Source organism: Stenella coeruleoalba (genome assembly GCF_951394435.1).
Source record: "Stenella coeruleoalba genome assembly, chromosome: 6".
NCBI classification, from domain to species: Eukaryota; Metazoa; Chordata; class Mammalia; order Artiodactyla; family Delphinidae; genus Stenella; species Stenella coeruleoalba.
The window spans coordinates 40,997,697-41,018,857 of record NC_137151.1 but is presented as its reverse complement, the minus strand read 5'-3'; the positions used below and the strand labels follow the sequence as shown (position 1 = coordinate 41,018,857).

The window sequence follows — 21,161 nt, the reverse complement described above, 5'->3', positions numbered from 1 at the left end:
GGATTTTAAGTCACAGTTAGAAAGGTTTTTCCCTGCTTTCTGGTATACTTTTCTAAAAATTTACATCTAGATATCTGATCCCTTTGGAACTTTGTGGTTGAGTGATTTGGATTATGGGTGCCTGTTTATATTTCCCCAAATTTCTGTCCAGCTGTCTCAACACCTTTTCTTAGTGTTTTCTCCCTCTCATTAATGTGAGCTATGACCTTCTTCATATTACTAAAATTTTATTATATATTGGAATCTATTTTTAAACTTTCTTCAAGTATTTTCCACTAATCCACCTATTCATGTGTCAGTTACATCCTACTTTGATTCCTGAGGCTTTGAAGTATGTTTTATTATCTTATAGGCCTAGTTTCCTCTCACTGATATCCTATTTAGAGCCTTCCTAGGTTTGGTTGAATGTTTGTTCCATATTTATTTTAATATAATTCATATCTCCAAAAGTAATTATTTTATTGGATTTTTATATTAACTTGGGGATAATGGAATTTTTATAATGTTCTGTCATCATATCTAAGAACATGAGATGTTATTTAAATGTACTTTTGTGGGATTTCTTTTTCAAAGGTTTCCTGTTGTAGGATTCTCAAATACCTTATTAAGTTTATTCACAAGTATTTAATCTTTATTTTTTTTATAATGGAGTTCTCTTTTCCATTACATCTTCTAACTGACCATTATTTGTACATATGAAAGCTACTGACTTCTACATGTTAATTTTAGATCCTTTTAAGTACTTGGATCCTTTAACACTATTTTACCATTGTGTTAGTTTTGTCATTGATTTTCCGAGATTATCTAGGTAAACTGTCAAATCACCTACATGTGAAAATAATTTTCATTCAATTATTATGCCTCTAATTGTTTTCTCTTTTCTGGTTGCATTGGGTAATGTATTCAATAAAATATTAACTTACCATGGAATTAGTGGGGCATTTTTATAGTGACTATGAATGATAGCCTTTGTTTAGTGAAGTATTCCTTAATTTAGTAAAATTTGGGGCTGAGGGCTGTGTGTGTGTACAATCTTACTATATTATTATTTTTTAATCAAAAAATGGATGTTTATTTTTTTATCAAAAGCCTTTGCAGCACAAGTACCAATAGAGACATTTCCCACCTTTTACTTCCTTTTTTAACATAATCTTTCACTTTCAAATGTTTTAAGACTCACATAAAGTTGTAAAAAGAATACAGAAAGTTTCTGTATGTACTTCACTCCTTTCCACAATGATAGTATCTTACATAACCATGGTACACTGTCAAAACCAAGGAATTGACATCAATAAATTATTAGTAACTCACATACAGGTGGTATTTGTACTTCACCAGCTTACACATGCACTCTTTTTTTGGAGGGAGTTGTATGTTTTATAAAAAATTATTGCATATATAAATTTGATCAAATTATTGCATGTGTAAATGTCAAATCATCACATTTGGCATACAGAATTGTTCCATCATCACATAGAAACTTCCTCTGATTACCCCTTGATAGTTACATCTTCCCTTTAATTTTATCCCCTGCAACAGTTGTTCTCATTAATATAATGTTATTCTATTGGGTTGCCCAAAAATGTTCATTAGGATTTTTCCATAACATCTTATGGAAAAACCTGAACGATCGTTTTTGGCCAACCCAATGTAAGTGGAATCATATGAAATGTAATCCTTTGAGATTGGCTTTTATTTTTTTCACTCAGTATGTTCCCTTGTGATATATGCAAGTGTTTGCATGTCCCAATAGTCATTGTTTTTTATTGTTGAATAGCGTTCATGATATTAATATATTAATGTTTAATCATTAATCTGTTGACGGACATTTGGGTTGTTTGGGGCTAATACAAATAAAGCTACGATGCACATTCATGTATAGATTTTTTGTGAAAATAAGTTTTTATTTTTCAAGAATAAACATCCAGCACTATGTTTGCTGGATCATCAGCAAGTATGAAACTTTACGAAACTTCCACACTGTTATCCAGAATGGCTGTAACATTTTATACCCCCCAGCAATATATGACATCTGTATAGTTGCTCCATATCCTCAGTAGTACGTTGTGTAGTCAGGGATTTGTTTTAATTTTAGCCATTCAAATAGATGTATAGTTATATTTCGTCTAAAATTTTACTTGCATTTCCTTAATGGTTAATGATGTTAAACATTTTTTTCATGTCTGTATTTGCCATCCACATGTCCTCTAGGTGTAGTGTCTTTCTTACTATTAAATTTAGGGAGTTCTTTGTATGTTCTGGATACAAGTCTTTTGTCTTGAAAATATGAAATTTGCAGTTATTTTCTCACAGCCTGTGGCTTGTCTTTTCATTCTCTTAATAGGGTCCTTTGCAGAGCAAAAGCTTTAAATGCTGGTAATGTACAATCTATTGTTACTTTTTTCCTTTATGGATCATGCCTTTTTAGTCATGTCCAAGAACTCTCTGCTTACTATATAAGTCATAAAGATTTTCACCTATTTTCTAAAAGTCTTATATTTTTATATTTTAAATTTCAATCTATGATTTATTTTGAGTTAATTTTTGTGTAGTGAAAGAAGTCAAGGTCAAGATTTATTCTTTTTCACTTGAATACACAATTTCCCCAAAACAATTTGTTGAAAAGACTATCCTTCCAGTGTATATTGACTAAGGATAACGATATTCTAGTACTATTATCAAAATCAGGAACTATAACACTGACATAATGCCAATAGACAATATATACATCTTATTCCAGTTATGCCATTTACCTTAAAAATGTCTTCATAATAAAAGAAGATGAAGAAAAAAATGTAAAGATAAAGAAGAAAAAGGAAAAGAAAGAGAAAGAGGAGGAGGATACTAATAGGAGGAAAAATGAGAAACAGGAAAAGTAATGAAGAGGAAAAAGAAATTAAAAACAAAAATCTGGTCTAAAAATCATACATTGTATGTTTCCTTAGTTTCTTTATGCTTCCTTAGTTTCTTTAACCTGGAATATTTCCTGTACCTTTCTTTGTTTTTCTTAATGTGGACGTATTTGAAGAGTATCAGCCAATGTTTTGTATGCTGTTCCTCAGGTTTGTTCAGTGCTTCCTCATGGTTATATACCTACACTTTTAGCCAAAATACCACAAAAGTGATATTTTTCTTTCTCTTTCTCTTATTCTTGTAAGAAGGCACATGATGTTTTGGCTGATTGTTGGTAATGTTAACTTTATTCATTTGTTTAAATTTGTTTCTTCCAGGTTGTTCTGCAAAGCAAAGTATTTTCACCTATTATTAATTGACAAAGTTCACGAGAAGATGTATTGTGACTACATATATCTTATACCTCATCAAATTTTCACTCCCTAATTTAGCATTCATAAGTTTTTAATATGTGAATTAAGCACATTTATATTTTCTATTTAGTTGGTATTTTTATCCATAGTTCTGTCTTATTATCTTTTGTATTTTTACTGTTTATTATGTTTTATTTCCTGTATGGTTTTCCTTACATTTTGGTTTAAAAAATTATTTTGGTATTTTCAGAGGTTTGTGTTTCTGTTAGGTAGTTAGCATTGTAATACATTTTATAGTGACATTAGTACCATTTGGTATCTATCATTTGACTGAATAGCTTTACATGATATCCTTTCATGTCAACCTGTTGTGAATATTTTTAAAATGCTTATTTTTTTTTCCTGTTCTTTGAACCCATTTATTTGGTTATATTATTTTTTCTTGTCCAAGGCATATAAGATTTACAACCTATCCTGCCACCTTTTATATCATCTTATTATGCTTCTATACACATTGGGCTGAATTTTCCCCTGTCATCTTGGATGTTGTATGATGTGCTTTTTCTAGTAGAAGACTTAAGCACAGTGTGTGAGTACAATGCTCCCTGAGTTCTTGCATATTTAAATTGTTTTACTACAAGCTGTACTCTTAAATGATGTTGAGATGGATATATATTGGCTTTCCTCAAGACAAATTTTTTGTTGGGTTTAAAAATAGGATACATGTTAAAATTTTGAGTTTTTATTAGATTGGACAATTGATGTCAAAGACTTGGATCTCTGCATGTTTGCCTCTGATACTTGGAGCTTTCTAGATAACAAAGTTAAAGAGAAATTTTATTTAGAAAGAGAAAAAGGTATACCCATTTTAAAAAGATACTTTTATATAGAATGTAGAAGTTCCCAGGAACCAGAAATTATCATATAACATTAGTGGAAAAGTGTGTTTTTTAAGTCAGTTTCCAGTGTTTTTATTTCTGTATAGTGTTAGAAAAGTTGCAGGTTAACATTTCACCTCTTGGAAGGGATTTAAGCTCAGCTGAAGCAGAGAAAATAGAAGATGAGAAATGTGAGGATGGTCTGGCTCATCCCCAGGCCCTAGCATAGCCTCTAATCATTCAGTAATCTAACTTGGATTTTCCTCCAGCAGCAGGGCTGGACTCCAAGGATTGGCTGAACCACCAATCCTCTTAAGGCTTGGGCTCCATAGTTCCAGAATATCAGTTCTGTTGCTTTTTCTTTATCCAAACCAGGCAAGGTTCAAGAGGAAGAGAAATAAAGTCCACCTGCTAATGTAAGGAATGACACTGGCTTACAGCAATGAAGTAGCAGCCACTTTTGAAGACTGTTATTCAGATATTTTTTCATTACCTGGAAGATTGACTGTAAGTTTCTTGAAGGATGAGACCTGGCTTTATAGTTCTTTATATTCCCCACAGTGCCTCACATAATATTAATAAATAATATTTGATTTCTGCTTGGTTTCTAAAAGTGTTTAATTAAATTTTTTGTCTGAATATCATAATGAATTCTGACAATAACTAGAGTATTCCAATAGATGACACATAATTTACTGACATATCTAACCACTATATTTTACTATAGATACTGTAGCTTCCACATGGAGAGATATATGTCATTAGAAAGACCATGCCAACAACACTGGATTTATTTTACTGCTGTTATAATAAGAGTTTTTAGTTAAGGTGAAGGTACTGGGATTTCTTTTTTGCACAATATCCAAATTGCATTTTACATGAAAATTTTAAAAGAAAAGAGGAATCAAGAAGGTCAGACAATATATTACTTGCTCTAATATCCATTTAAATTCAAACATCAGAGAAAGGTACAGTCAGTGAAAGTTATACCTGTGGTTAAAGATAAGGTCACTTCCATTTTTAAAATAATGTCTAATAAGTAATGTTCTATGATAATAATTTTTGCATACCAAAATGTCCTCCTAAGAAATTTTACTTCTACTGATGCCATAATAATACAACCAATCAAAGTTAAGATTTGTTGAATCATGCAAACAATACTCAGTTGAATGCTGTTATAAGTTAAAGTATTAGTTCTTATTATTTCTGATAATCCCCTCACATTCTGCCCCAACAAATACCCCAGTTCTTAGACATAATTAATATTCAATAAAATTTAATAATATTTATTAACTATTAACAATATTTATGACATTTGATTTCTTAATTACAATTTGATAAACCAAAGCCAAATAAAATATTTTATTTAGTTGAATTAATTTTCTAAATCTTTTATGTAATGAATACTTAATCATGGTTCCTTTGTTTAGGGAACAAGAGCCAATTATGGCAAAATATATATATATATATATATATATATATATATGTAAAACCATATAACCAACATATTCTATAAATATCTGTAACATCAACAGCCTAGCAAGCTGAATTACATAGTAGAAAGTGCATTTAATTACAAGAAAGATAGAGGTTCAAGTTGTGATTTTTGATTCTGCATTTAACAGGTAAAAGAGAATAGATAATTTATCTTCTCTGAGTCTTTGTTTTCCCATTTTTCTGATAAGCACAATGTGTTGTTGGAAAGGTAAAATCAAATAACATATGTAGAAATAATATAAATTCAGATTTTTATTTTAGCTTCTTGGCAGATTATTATATTTTTTTCATCTTTATTACTACAGGATTTATAATATGACCTTGTAAATAGCAGGTGGTCAGTAAGGGTTTGGCAATTGAATAAAAGAATGTAGCTTGAAGAAAACATGGTTTTTTAGTTATGGAGTGATGGTGCTTAACTCCATACAAATTAGAGCATGACAACATCTGTAGAAGTTTTAGGAGACATTTTTAATGAGGATTTGTAATAAACTCAGATTCCTCCTCTTCCCACATGGAAGCACCTCAGTGCTGTCTCTAACAAGTTGTGTTTTGGCATGTCTCCTATACTCTCTTGAATTTCTTCATTTATTTTATTGGTTTATTAATACTGCACCTATCTAACTGTTGTGAGGGTCGAAATAAATACAAGCAAAAGCCTTTTGTAAAACGTGTATTAAAATTAACCAAGGAATTGATTTCAAGGGAGTGAAAGCTTTAGTCTAACTTCCTTTAGTAGATGAAAAGATTTACATACAACGATTAAAACAAAAGTAGTTGCCTAAGATTCAATTTTCCCTCTTTTTTGTAGTAATTAACCTATCATCTATTCAGAGAAAAAGATTTCAAATTGCATGCCCTTCTCATGAGATATAAAGATTCATAACTACAGTAATATGACAGAATATGCTTGGAATCTGGTTAGAAAGGCTCACTTCTTGCTTTGCTGTGGTAGCATATATCTCTTAGAGGACTACTGACATTTTGTTTGTTTTTGTTATATTCAGTGTATCAACTTCATTTCGTCTTCAGTTAGCCAAATGTAGTATTACAAACTTCCTGTAAAAGCCAGGAAACAAACCAAATAGGTCATCCTTTCTTATAGCAAGTTTTTAAAAATATCTTACCCACTTAAAAGTTCTTCTGATAATATAATAGTGGCCATGCAGTGAAATGTTATTTTGCCAAGTTGCCTCAGTGCATAGAACGGATGTACAGCCTTGTGTCTTCCTAAGTATAAGTGAGAGATGACCTCATTTAGTTGTTTTTTAATTTATTTTTATTTTTGTTTATGTATTTTTGTCTGTGTTGGGTCTTCGTTGCTGTGTGTGGGCTTATTTTAGTTGCGGTGAGCAGGGACTACTCTTTGTTACGGTGCATGGGTTTCTCATTGCGGTGGCTTCTCTTGTTGCAGAGCACAGGCTCTAGGCGCGTGGGGTTCAGTAGTTGTGTGTGGGCTCAGTATTCGTGGCTCGTGGGCTCTAGAGCTCAGGCTCAATAGTTGTGGCGCATGGGCTTGGTTGCTCCGCAGCATGTGGGATCTTCCCAGACCAGGGCTCGAACCAGTGTCCCCTGCATTGGCAGGAGATTTTTAACCATTGCACCACCAGAGAAGCCCCTCATTTAGTTTTAATAGCATACTTAGGTGATTCTTTGATGGATGCATTTTATATTTTTTTTATTACCTTCAGAGAGAGTCATTGACAATAGCAGGCACTTATGGCTGGAATGTATAAACAGGTGTGAATAACATGTGTATCAACCTGGTAGAAAATACAGTGCAACCCCACACAGTGTGTAGGGCAAAAACAAAACAAAAAAACACTTAAAGGTATTAGTTTTCAAGCATAGTAGTGCTTTGCTATCGTATGCAAGCTATACTTCTTGCAAAATTGCATTTCCTAAATCTACATCATAAAGCAGATGGCCGTAAAATCAGTTGCATTTCCTCAGAAACAAGGCTGTGTGTAGATGTTATGCTCTTATCAAAAAATTTTTCTTGTAGTAACTATGAACTAACATATGTCATAAAATTAAAACATTACAACCTTGGAAATACAAAATTATTTGAAAAGAAGGCACAGGCCCTCATAATCATAGTGTCTCAAAGCTACAGTTGTCCTAAAGATCAGAGTTCAGTTTCCTAATTTTAGCATGAGGGAATTTGAACCCAGTTTAATTATTTGCCAAATATTAACTATATAGTTAGTGATAAATGTAAGACTAGATTCTAAATCTCTGCACTCCCAGACTAATTATGGTCCAATTACTTTAGACCAAACTCCATTACAAAAATCTAACAATTGAAGTTATTTACAAGTGAGTTAGTTTGTCTGAACAGATATCATGTCTGGCAGCTGTTCTGTTAGCTCTTGCACCTGCAGAGCTCAGATATTTTTGAGGAATTTTATGTACAGCTAGATTATGAGAACCGTTTTGTAGAAAATAGATACTAGTTGCCAGATATAAACAAGATGCCTCAAAGAATGGAAATTTACCACTTTTATTCCAGATTCTGCTAGAAAGGAAAGTGAGGAATGTCCATTTCTCACTAGAGTGGATCTAACTAGGAATTTGCAAAACTGTCTGTTGTTTTTCAATTCACTCATTTATTCAACAAATATTTATGGAACACTCACAATTGGCAGAACTTGTTTTAATATTAGGGATGAAGAGTTTTTAAAAATTCATCACTATTTATTGACTGTTGCTGTGCTTTCAGAGTAAATAATGTGAGGAACGTATAGTAAGCCTACAAGATTGCCGCTTTTCAGTCTTCAGTGTGGAAGGTTTCTGGTTACTGTGCCTTTGTAACTGCATCTTACTATATAATCCTGTAACATTCGAAGAGAGAGATACAAAGACAGGTTTTACTCTTCACAGTAGTAGGAAATAGTTCTTCAAATACGCTAGTCTTCATAAATTGAATCACTTTACCAAAGACCCTGAAGAGATATGGAGTTATATATATTCTCTGGTCTTTAGTCTCTCTGGAGATACTTCAGTTACTTCTTTCCATCAGGCTCCTGGAGTGGAAACTTCCTCAGGATTTGTTGGTCAGTTAAAGTCAGATTTAGATATCACCTTTTAAGGTTAAAAGGTTAATGTTAATACTAAAACTGGGCTGATTGGCTTCTCATGGTTAGGGATATCATGGGCCCAAAATTTGAACCTTTTAAGAGTACTAGAAGAGACAGAGTAGTGTACTAGAATTCAGAAGTCTCAAGTCTAGACTTACCATCTAGAAAATGGAAGAAAAAAAAAGATCTTGATCCAAGTTATCAAGTCATCGGATAGACTGTTATAACACTATGCAAATGTACATAGCATTATTATTTTTATTTTTGGCAAGATATATTATGTTACCTACTTGTTATTTCCAGATTTATATTAAATTCAGAGGGTTTCCTAATTTACTAAAATTTGAAAATATAGCGGTAGTGTGTTTGAGCTGTGAGTTCAGATTATCCAGTAAAATATATACTGGGTAAGAATCTCCCTCACAGTAAAAGAGAGTATGTGAGTTGACTTCCAGTTACAGATGTGTTAAGAGGGATTTATTTTAAGAATGAAGGTATGGCAAGTGTAATTTATGGTAACATGTTTTCAGATATCTCTGCAAAGTCAATTTCCTCATGTGAAAAATGGAGATAATGAGTTTTGAGTACACAAATATAAGGCATATATTTCTAGAAGCACTTGTCACAATTCCCACAACAGATTAGCACTTAATACATCGTGGTTATTTTCCATCCTTTCTGTCTTAGAAGCCTGTATGTGATTATCTGGTTGTACGCATAGACAGAGATCCGTTGTTTGCTATCTTCTTTCAGAAGACATCGGTAGAGTACATGATTTTTTTTTTTTAAGCAAGTAAGCTCACATAAAGGACCTTATTCCCAAGTCTTACAGTGGTTATGCATTCACGTAAGGAAGTATCAATCATCAAAATGGTCAGATAAAGAAAATTTTACATGGATCAATCTATGGGGGATTTCCCAAGTGACCAGAAAATACCTGATTGCTCTGAGACTTATGCAGAGCTGGAGGTGAAAAGAAGTTTATATTTCTAATCTGGATTCTAGGAAAGTCCTTCCAATGTGGAAGTCACATAACTAATCCAGGTAATGCAGCCTGGCTCTTAAAAAAGAAAGCTTTTTTGAGCTTTGGTCAAACAGAGATGAAAGGGTCAATTTAATTAAGTTCAGAAACTTGAAAAGATAATGTGAGAAAGCTCTAGCCTCAAATTTTTAATTAGTTTAGAGTTTATGCAGCAAATTATGGTATCTAAGGATATGGTAGGTGGAGCCAGAATTCTGGGAACCATTTCCCACCTCTAACATTTTTGTGCAGTATTGCTTTCCTATTTCTGTTTCCTACCTATAAAATGGAGATAGTAAGAGTACCTATTTCATGGAGCAAGGATTCAACGTGCTAATGCATATAAAATTCTTAGAACAACACCTCAATACAGATTAGCCATTTCAATTTTTTTCCTATTCTATTATTTTTATGCAACTCTTTTGTGAATAATTGAAATCTAGAAATGGAGGTGCTTGTATTGCTCTTGAAAGTAGTACAGTTTGGGGTGATTGAGGATATAGTTACATAAACTTACCTATATTTTAGCCAATTAAGATTAAGGAATAATAAAAATTTTTTTAATGAGTAATAAAGTTTTTCTAATCAGAATCTATAGTGATGGAGAATTACCAAAAAATGTCATTTACTAAAAGTGGGAATGTCTGCCTATCACCATTGTAATACTTTACTACAGAAAATAGCCAAATATATATAGGTAAAAATAAGCATTAAGACAAGAAAAATGAGATTAGTAAATATTTTTTAAAATGTAAGATAATAGAATCATCATTATTTGAAGATTATAGAATTTTCTTCAAGAAAATCCAAAAGGATCAGATAAAATACAATTAAAAACATTGTAGAGTCAATAAAAAGTTAGTTATAAAGCTAACCAAGTGCAAAGTAAATGTAGAAGTATCAAATCTATTTTAAATAATTAATTAAACACAATCTTTTTTTAAAATTCATGGTATTGTTAGAAAATCTGAAAATTTTATCCTCATGTCCAACCTAAAAGTGCAATTTCATAACAATATCCAAGAAAATTATGAAAAATTGATGACAAAAAATTGCATAGTTATTTTATATAACATGAGTACATTCTATAAATTGTGGCAACCAAACTTTTAATCAAACAAATAAACAAATAGATTAGTAATAAAAAATGAGTGGCCAAGAAATAGAATCATGAAAAAGTGGCTCTTCAAACGTGTGGAAATTAAAAATTACATTGCTGTACATTGATTATCTTTCAGAATAAACCATTAGTTGTCCAATTTATATTATACACATAAAAACAAAAATTAACCTACATTTGCTGTAACTTCCATTTGGATTAGAGAGCAAAAGGTTAAAGAAATTATTTTTAAATAACCAAATATGGAAGAATAGCTTTATAGAATTTTGTAGAAGAAATTTTGTAAGCAACACAACAAATCAACTAGAAAGTGAAAGACTGACAAATCTGACCATATATAAACTAAAATTTCTGAAAAAAATTTCATGAAGAGAAATAAGAATAAACAAAAAAATAAACAGCAGACTGGGGATAAACAGAAGCAGCCAAATAAAAAAATGGTCAACCTTTACATAAAAAATATGAAATAAGTCAACACCAATATTAATGCAAATTAAAAGCATTTTTAAATTGCGATTTGGCAATATCTAGCAATATTTGAAAGTTTCAGCAAGAAACTGAAGAAAATGGACTCACGTATATAATTGCCGTATTTTTATAAAAGTTAAAAATTAAATGTAACTTTGAATAAATGATGTATAAATACTATAGCAGACACTATATAAGATACAAAGTAGGTTATGCGTGAGATTTACTAAAATTATAATAATAATTACCATTATTGATATCTGTGTTGAGTAGTCTTCATTTCTCCTCCAGATCCACTCATCACCCATTTCCAGTCTGCTCTGGACCTGGGAGGCTAAGGTGGTAGGACTGCAACCACAGACCTCATCTTGGAACTTTGCTTCTCTTTGAGTCTTGCTAGGAAATGATCAAAGGCAAATTAAAATAGTGTTGGGATGTTTATTACGTTGACTCCTTCCTTTCCAAGTCACTGGAGGTAAGATGCTTCTCTCTAATAAGAGGCACAGTTTCAATCAGACACGGCCTCTGGTTTCCAGTAACCATTTCTATTCCTCTTTTTTTGGGCTTAGGGATCTTAATAGTTCCCTGCTACTGTGAGCCACTAGGTTCTGCACTATGCCTTGTTTGTTTTCTTAAGCCCCATTCATACCTTTGTAAATAGTCCCCATATTTAACTCTGTTTTCAAAGTACCCAGTTGGAGTGAACAATCATTTATTACCAATGCCCTTTCTGACAGTATCTGTAACAGCATTTTTTTTATTTCAGGCCTCCATCTTCTTAAGCACAGCTCTTTGCTCAGAGAAGGCAACCCTTTTCCTCAATCCTAATTACTCTCTGCTAAACATGTTAATCCTATTCAATGTGACAGCAGTTGGTTTAGGAGTGGTTAACAGGGTATGAAGGGAGGTCTAATGAGGACTTCTAGTAAAAACTCTCATGAACTTAAAACAAAGAAGATACACATGAGGGGTCAGTTTTCTGGGGAACATTGTCAGGTCTGTCTGGATGTGTGTGTGATAGGTGTGATGCTGGAGCTGACTTGGGTGCTAATACCATCATGCGTCATGCTAACGTGGCATAGCTGGCAGATGAAAAGAACCTGGGCCTTTAAGGATGTGAGTGAGCTGACAAATCTGTCAGCGTTAGGGTTGCTCTCACTTGTGTACCCTATTCTAGGGCATAATAAATTTTCTTCTCATTATGTAATCCATTTTGAGTTGGTTCTCTCTTACATGTAGCTGAAGGTAAAAGTAGGAAGGAACATTTAGAAGTTGCACTTCTCTTTTGTTTCAATTTTAAAAATTAATATTCATATATCATTTATATACCTGTAAGCAACAACAAACTTGAAAAAAAAAGAGGTGAGAGCAACTAGACCCTAGAAACCAAAACTATTGGAAAGTTTAGTAGATCATGAAATGCTTAGCAATGGGAAATATGTATCCTTGTGCCACTAAATCCTTGGACTTATGATATTGATCTTGCTGCATGGGATGTTTAATAAGTATGTGCTAAATGTAGGAACAGACGTTAAAATGACATATTTGAAGCTTCTAATCAGGGAGTTAGGGTATATTATTTTGTAGACACTTTGAGAGCAACTATAACACCAGCTAGTTCGAGAATGAAGGCATACCCCACCCCATGCCCCTCAGTGCTAGTACAGGGGAAGGGAACACGTGTCTTTTTCCCAACCTCATGAGATTCACGTAGAATTAAGGTTAACTCTGTTGAGAGATGAAGATGGACACCTGACCTTATGCCATTTGGTCACACTTAATATAGATTTGCAGAAGCCTGCATGTATCATGAAACAGTTTCTCCAAGTAAGAACTCCTGTAGTAAAAGGAAAAACCTCCTAAATCCCTAGAGATGTGCAGGTAGATTGGGCTTCAGCAGTATTAACAGACTTTTCTAGCTCTGTTTCAAGTAAACACAAAATATACTAAAAACATGAGTTATATAAGGAGCCCCTATTTATGAAAATATTGGTGTACTTAAAAATATAACCCCACAATAAATTTAAACCATAGAAAACTAACCTACTAATCACCAAAAACATTAAACACATTATTTACTGTGTTTTTGTTTGCCCTCTTAGAATTTAGAAAGAATTTCAGGGATATTTTCAAAATCTATTATTAAAAAAGAAAAACCCAGAGGATTCCATTATTATACACAATCGGAGATATTCAAAATCATTCTTCTGAAAACTTATTTGAATAACAATCATTGTAGCAATCTAAATGTTTAAAGGCAATGCTAGAGATTATAATTGCAGTGGATTCGAGAAAGCAGTTATCTCTTACCATGTGTACCTCCTCTTGATCATGGCCTTTTCCATCCCTCTCTCTACTGTCTCCTCCCTAGTTTAAGGGCATAATGGAAAGGGAATAGTGGTTTGTGTATCCTGAAAGACCACAAGCATGACCAGGACTGTGGAAGAAAGGCAGGAGGGAGCAGTCTTCAGCCCTTGCTCTGGTCAAAGGTGGGGGAAGGATGGATCACGAGCTAACTGGTCTCAGGACTTTCACACTACCTGTTGGAGCCCTTTTCTTGATCTTTGCTACAGGGTCGCTGACTATGTGGGGCTGTGCTATAGAAAGCAAGATGCAGTAAGAAAAAGCCAGAAAAGTGAAGAATGGCTGTTAATTAGATAGTGGTGAATGAACTGAGCAGCGAAATCATGGGACTGCCATACCTTGAGGAGAAATTTGGCAGATGTGATAGCTTGCACATGAGCAAGAGCAAAGGATGTCTGCAAAGGATGGTTTTTTAAAGGTCGAGACTTTATTCTTGCTTCAGAGTTCCTTACATAGCAAAGAGGTTTATCATTCACCTATCACTGTTACAAAAATAACAAGGGCTTTGAGATTTTCTACTGAATTTTACAGGTGTTTGCAAAGCATTTGCGTGGCTCTTAAAGGTAAATGTGTTCAACCAGACTTACATAAACACTATTAGGAGGAATACAGCTTCTCAGCCATTTTTCTCTTTTCAACGTCTGTGTGTTTGCAAATATTACTTCTGAAATATAAATGGAACTTCCTTGTTCTCTCACTATGGCATAGACTCAACTCTAATATTAAAACAAAAATAGACTTATCGTGCAATACGGTTGAGGTCCCTTTTTTTGAGATCATATAATAAAGAATCTTTTGTGTGCTAAAAATTTGACATGGAAGCCTGAGAAGTATAAGGAACAACGCAAACCCATTTAATGTATGCAATCCCCAGGCATTTTTAATAGGATTTTTAGGCATAACATTTTACATAATCACACAGAAACAGTAGTGTTTCAATTCTAGTCTTTTATCAGCAGGAAACTAGAAAACAGTGCTTCCTATGCTAAAGAAAAAATTGCTGGTGATTATACTTTTTATAGTTGAGCTCCTTATAGATGGTTTTCTCCACTTGTAAAGAAAGTGGTAGAAACCATCTCATATTTTAACAGAAAACCTATAAGGAAATAGATACATTTGCATTGTATTGGTTCCAGAAAGATACTCCTCAATCTTTAGAGATTTTGTTTACAAAGACAGTTTCTATATACTTGGCAGTAATTTCAGTGGCTCTGTAGTTTACAAGCCTTCAAAAAATCTGAGATTGATAATGTTCCATGCCTACAACGATGTAACTGCTCTAGGGAAAACTTTTCCCTTCTCCCTGCTCCTAATTTAAATGAATGGCCAACTTTTAAATGGATGAAACTCTAATTGTATTGCAAAGTTTAATGCTAAGAGGAATAAGATTTTGCTAATGAAGTCCGGGTGTCCACAAAGAGCAGTGAATTGCTTTCGTGGAAAATTCAGACATCCAAAAATTTCTAAACATCCTGCAGAAAATAGAGACTGAGAATCTATAAAACCTAATTTAGTACTGTGCCTTGCAAATGTAGAAAAATTATATTATTTGAAAATCCTGTCTTCAACTGGAATGGAATCCAGACTAAATTTGGGAATTATGATTGATATTAGAAATTTTAAATTCCTTTAATTAAGGAAGGGCAGTTGTAACAGAAATGCACATGTAAATTATTTTAGCAAGGATTCACTCAGAGTTTTATGGTAATTATAATAAGAGCAATATTAACCATTATTATAAAATACTGAAGGCTTATTATGCTCCATATACTGTAAGGGATATTTTATATACATCTCATTTATATACAAACCAGTTTTATGAAGCAAGTACTTTTATTCTCAAATTACACATAAAGTGACAATTCTAAAGTCACACGAAGCTAGTAAGTGGTAGAGTTGAAATTCAAATACTAGTCCTTCTGATTCCATAGACTCTGCTCTTGGCAGTTTTGATTGTATAATGCTGCATAATACACTGCCACAAACATAGTGGTGTCAGACAACAATAATCACCTATTAACATTACTGTTCATGGTTCTGGGAGTTGACCAGGCAAAATTAAGTGGTTCTCTGTGGGTCTCTCGTATGACTTCACTCAGACAGTGGCTAAGGCAGGTATTATCACAAAAGGTTTCTCAGAGGCCCAGCTGTTGTCTAGAACATGGACAACGTGTTTAATCATGATTTCTTCCTGTAACCTGGGCTTTCTCAGAGCATGGCAGCAGAGTTCCAAAGGTGAGTATCTCAGAAATAGAGCCTGATGGAAGATTTATTGTCTGTCTCAACTCACACAGCATCACTTCTGCAGCATTCTATATATTAGAAGTCACTCGTTAAGGCCAGCATATTTTCAAATGGAGAATAAAGATGCTCCATTTCTTAATAGGATCGGTATCAAAGAATTTGTTAACATCGTTTTATTAATATTTTTTTAATTGTGGTAAACATATCTAACATAAAATTTGCCATCTTAGGCATATTAAGTGTACAATTCAAGGGCATTAACTACATTCACATTTTGTGCAACCATCACCACCATCCATCTCCAGAACTCTTTTCATCATACAAAATGGAAATTCTTTGACATTAAAAATAACCCTTTATTCCCCTTTTCCCCCAGCTCCTAGAAACCACATTGTACTTCCTGTCTCTATGAATTTGACTACTCTAGGTACATTATGTACCTTTGGCTATTGCAAATAATGCCACTACAAATGTGAATGTATAAATATCTCTTCAAGGAGTGGAATTGCTAGATCATATGTTAATTATCTATTTTTTGAGAAACTGCCATACTGTTTTCCTAAGCAGCTGTCCAATTTTACATTTGTACCAAGAGTGCAGAAGTGTTCCGATTTCTCCACATCCTCACCAACATTTGCTATCTCTGTTTTATTTATCATCCTAATGGATGTGAGGTAGTATCTCATTGCAGTTTTTTTTGCATTTTCTTAACAATTAGTGATTTTGAGAATCTTTTGATTACTATAGCTTTGTAATAAGTTTTGAAATCAGGAAGGAAGTGTGAATCCTCCAGCTTTGTTCTTCTTTTGCAAGATTGTTTTGGATATTTGGTATCCTTTGAAATTCTATACAAATTTTAGGATTTTTTTTTTAAATTTCTGCAAGAAATGTCATTGGAGTTTTGATAGGTGTTGCATTAAGTTTGTAGATTCAATTGGGATGTTCTATTTTTGCAATGTAAACGGAATTGTTTTCTTCCTTTTCAGATTGTTCATTTGTTAATGTATGGAAAAAACTGATTTTAGTGTGTTGATTTTGTGTCCTGCAACTGCTGAATTCATTTGTTAGTTCTAACAGGTTTTTGGTGGAATCATTAGGATTTTCCACATATAAAATCATGTTGTCTGTAAACAGGGTTAATTTTACTTTTTCCTTTCCAATTTGGATGCCTGTTATTTCATTTTCTTGTCTAATTGTTCTGGCTAGGACTTGCAGTACTATGTTGAATAGAAGTAGTGAAAGTTAGCATCGTGTCTTGCTCTTAATCTTAGAGGAAAACTTTCAGTCTTTCACCATTAAGTATGATGTTAGCTGTTGTGAACATCTTTTAAATCACCATAGTAATTTTTAATAATTTTGTTTAATGTCATTTTCATAATCAGAATTTTATTGTATTAATATTTGAGTCATAAGGCATCACTAAGTATAACTTTTGTCCAGTTATGCAAGAATGAAAAGATAAAGAAAGAAAACAGTCAAAGCAATCCAGAGCTAATGACATAAATGCTAGCCAGTTTATCAAGAATGGAAATATGAAACTAAAATTAACATTATTATCAATATATCGAAGACATGTTGGCTTATTTGGGATTATTTTTAAATCTCCAAAGATTAATGCTACTACCTTTATAAAATGAAGGAAATTAGCAGGTTAAGTTTATTAACCTTTAACATTTAAAATATAATTTAAGTATGTCAATGGTATCATTTCAAATAAGTGAAGAAAGGATAAATTAATAAATACTGTTGGGAAAATTAGATACTTACTTGAAGAAAACATTGATTTTAAACTTTAACTGACACTGTCCCCAAATCCATTTCAGAAGGACTAAGGAATTAAGCAGGAACAATGAAGCCATTAAAGTACAAAAAGAATATAAGAAGACAGTTTTTATACTATTGGGGTGCAGAAGACCTTTCAAAGAATGACATAATAGCAAAGACTGACATACATGACAAGATAAAAGTTAAAACTTCTGAATGGAAATGACAGAGTTTAAAGGTAAAATGGGGGAAATTGTTACATAAATATGACAAAGAGTTATTAAGAAGTGGATAAAGTAGATAAGGAAACTCTACCAAAAAAGTTCAAAAGATTCCACAAACATTTCCCCACAAAATTCAGAAATAATATAAGCAGACACTCCAGAAAAAAAGAAAAACAACAAATGACCAATGAACATTTTAAATTGTTTGAACGAGCTACAAATCAAAGGAAAACAATATTTACTTCTGTGCTGGAGTGGCTGGGTAATATCTTGTATCTGAAGTGTGCTAGTTATTTGCCTATGTGCTCTTAAATCCATTCCTTTTCCTTCTTCTCTTCATTCTTCATTGTATGGGTACTGACTCTAAGATACCCATGTCAGTTGCCTTCCAGATGAATTTGTCAAAGGAATGAATGGGTAGGAGACTCAGGTTATTTCTTCCCCCTGTCTCTCCTTACGGCAGTAACTTCACTGAGTGACACTGCCTCCTTGTCTCTACATAATTCCAGGTGATAATTCCAGCTTCCTAATTCTGGTAACGTCTCTTGCACCCATCATGTCTCCACCATGTCATACCCAATGGACAACATGGCAGCAACAGTACAACTGGTTGCAGAAAATCAGGGGGTACATTGAAGAAAATTTAAAAGCCAGATTGAAACCAATTAAAGGTCAGTCTTTTTTTTATATAACCATGTGCTAGCAATTCTAAACAATGTCGATGACATTAAAGAAACATTCCTCCCACCAAGGCCATCATTCTGAATGTATTCCTCCCGCCACTCCACACTTGGTATGCTATCAGTCCCATCTGGGGAGTGATAGCAGTGACTTTTGCTGTTACTAATCTCAAGGTTACCTAATTCTTCCGTTATCTGTCACAAATTTCCTGTTTCAAATTTAGAGTTTTCGGTTTTCCTGTTTGAACCCTGACAAATACAATCAAGTATGTGTAGAATCTGGCACTCTCATTCATGGTGTGTGTTAGTGAAATAAATATAAACTCTGAGATAGAAATTTAGTCATATTTCTCCAATTTTAAATGGGCACTTATTGTGGAGGTGAGAGTAAGAAGTGGAGGGGATTAAGTTTTCTAGTTTAAATTTTTTTCTATTAGTTGCTTGAATTGCTTTTATAAGTAAAATAATGTACTTCTAATTTGAAAAGAAAAAAAAAGTCGCATGTTTCAAACATGTACTGCATTCTGTCAGCTAGAGGGAGTAAATGTGCATCTCTGATTGTCAGGGTGTGTCTAGAGAGGAGACATTTTTTTAAATAATTTTTAAAAATCTTAGTTAAAGACAAGCATGACTGGAATAAATCACAGAGAAGTAGAGGGAGGGAAATAATCAATGGTGAGGTATGCACCTGCTGCTAGGATGCAGTTAGTTTCCAAGCAATAGACTTAATGAACTGGGGCATTACAATATATGTTATGAAAACTGTTGTGAGGAAACAGAAAATGGTAAGCATAGCTCAGAAGGGGGAAATATTCTGGTTTTCTCAAATGAATAAGAGGTAAACAGGCTTTCAGGGATCACTTTTACCAATGTGCAGGAAGCCAGTAAAGTGAGAGCCATGTGTGTTATTATAGAGCTGTGATGGATAATGTATGGTCGGATAAAGCATGCAGTGCTCAGTGGTGTAAAACACCAGTTCTCAGACTATGTGACTCAGGCACCTGGGGAATGCAGTTATTGCAGGGGTCCTGCACAGGCAACGCGTTTTGGTCACGGTGTTTCTAAGTAATATGTCTGACACATTACTATGAGACACAACATATTAATGTACTTGGAACCAAGCAGATCTGAGTTTGAATCCATTTCCTCTCAAACTCATTAGGCCCCAGACGCATTATTCAAGTTTCCCTACCTTATATCTTTTCATCTACAAAATGCAGAAAACAATCCTTACATCATATACTTATTGTATGAGGTGAGTAAGCACTTCTTATAACTGATCAATACTCTACTGTTATCTAAAAATTCATGTTTTGATGAATAAAATGAAAATTTATTAATATGTTTTTGTATTCAACATTGGTCTGTTGCCATTATGAAATCTTCTCTGTCAGTCATTGTTGAAAGTATGACTACTATGATATTGGGCTCCACAAAATGTTTGTTACAGCTCAAATTATAACCAACTAAATGTAAATATTGTGAATATGGGAAGTGGTGACACTGAAGTTTTATTCAGGAGATCCCCATATTACAATAAATAAAAGTCATCATTTTAAATGAAACCAATATGAGTGAAGAAAAATCCCCACAAAATAACAACGGTTTGGAGACAGTAAAATGTCAACAATCTTACTAAAACATAATATGTGGGATTCTTATCCATATTCTGTGATACAAAAATAATTAGCAGTTTCATAAGATATTATATTTTTAATAATAAATAACACACAAAACACTGTGTGTCAGGTACTATTCTAAGCCTCTCACATAAATTAACTCATTTCATCCTATAAAAACTCCATGAGATAAGTATTGTTTTTTAAATTTTTAAAATTCATTTTTATTATTATTATCTTTTTACAGGTGAGGAAAAGGAAGTAGAGTGTGGGTACACAGAGGTATAAGTATTTGTTAGTTGAATTGTTAGCTTCTGAGTAGACTAACATAACATAGTACACAAAGAAAAGCTATGAGACAAGGTGAGTGTATTTCAAGTGTTCTATCTCTATCGTTAGTATTTGAGTTCAAAATGGTGTTACTATAGTAACTCTATTACTGTGTTTCTGTGCCTGCGTATTTTTTAAAAATTCTTTTTTATCAAAGTAGTAAGTTATATTAATTACTACTTTTCTGAGAGATATTTTAATGCATTTTTAAAAAAGGTTTTTACTGCATCTGTTAAATTGATTAGAAGACTTTTATCTTTTATTCTATTATTATGATAAATTAGATTGATTTTCAAATTGGCCTAATATTTGCATTCCTGGGATAGATCCCACTTGGTCATTATCTTTTATCAAATATACATATATACTTATGTATTTGATTTGCTAATACTTTATTATGGATACTTGTGTCTATTTTTATAAAGGATATTGGTGATCTACAGATTTATTTAATTGTAAGTTCTTTGCTTTTGGTAATGTTGTTCTTATAAAGCTCATTGGAAAATATTCCTCTGCCTTTTTATTCTCTGGAAGAGTTTGTGTAAAACACTTTTTTGTTTGTATAGTGTTATTTCTTCCTTAAGTATTTTACACAATTTGCCAGTG

At 33.0% G+C, this 21,161-nt stretch overlaps 1 long non-coding RNA gene across 3 annotated transcripts in view; it reads left to right on the top strand.

Moving 5' to 3' along the window:
- Positions 1-20,706, top strand: part of LOC307187966 — a 94,720-nt gene extending 74,014 nt beyond the window's left edge. For 2 of the 3 annotated variants that reach the window (XR_013828766.1, XR_013828767.1), the window contains exons 4-8: positions 4,520-4,651; positions 11,622-11,805; positions 17,762-17,940; positions 18,436-18,597; positions 19,769-19,950. This is a non-coding gene — a long non-coding RNA (uncharacterized lncRNA). Of the gene's footprint in view, positions 1-4,519; positions 4,652-11,621; positions 11,806-17,761; positions 17,941-18,435; positions 18,598-19,768; positions 19,951-20,472 lie in introns of those variants that run through there. The other variant, XR_013828765.1, reaches the window with a different exon arrangement.
- Positions 20,707-21,161: the final 455 nt, after the last annotated feature.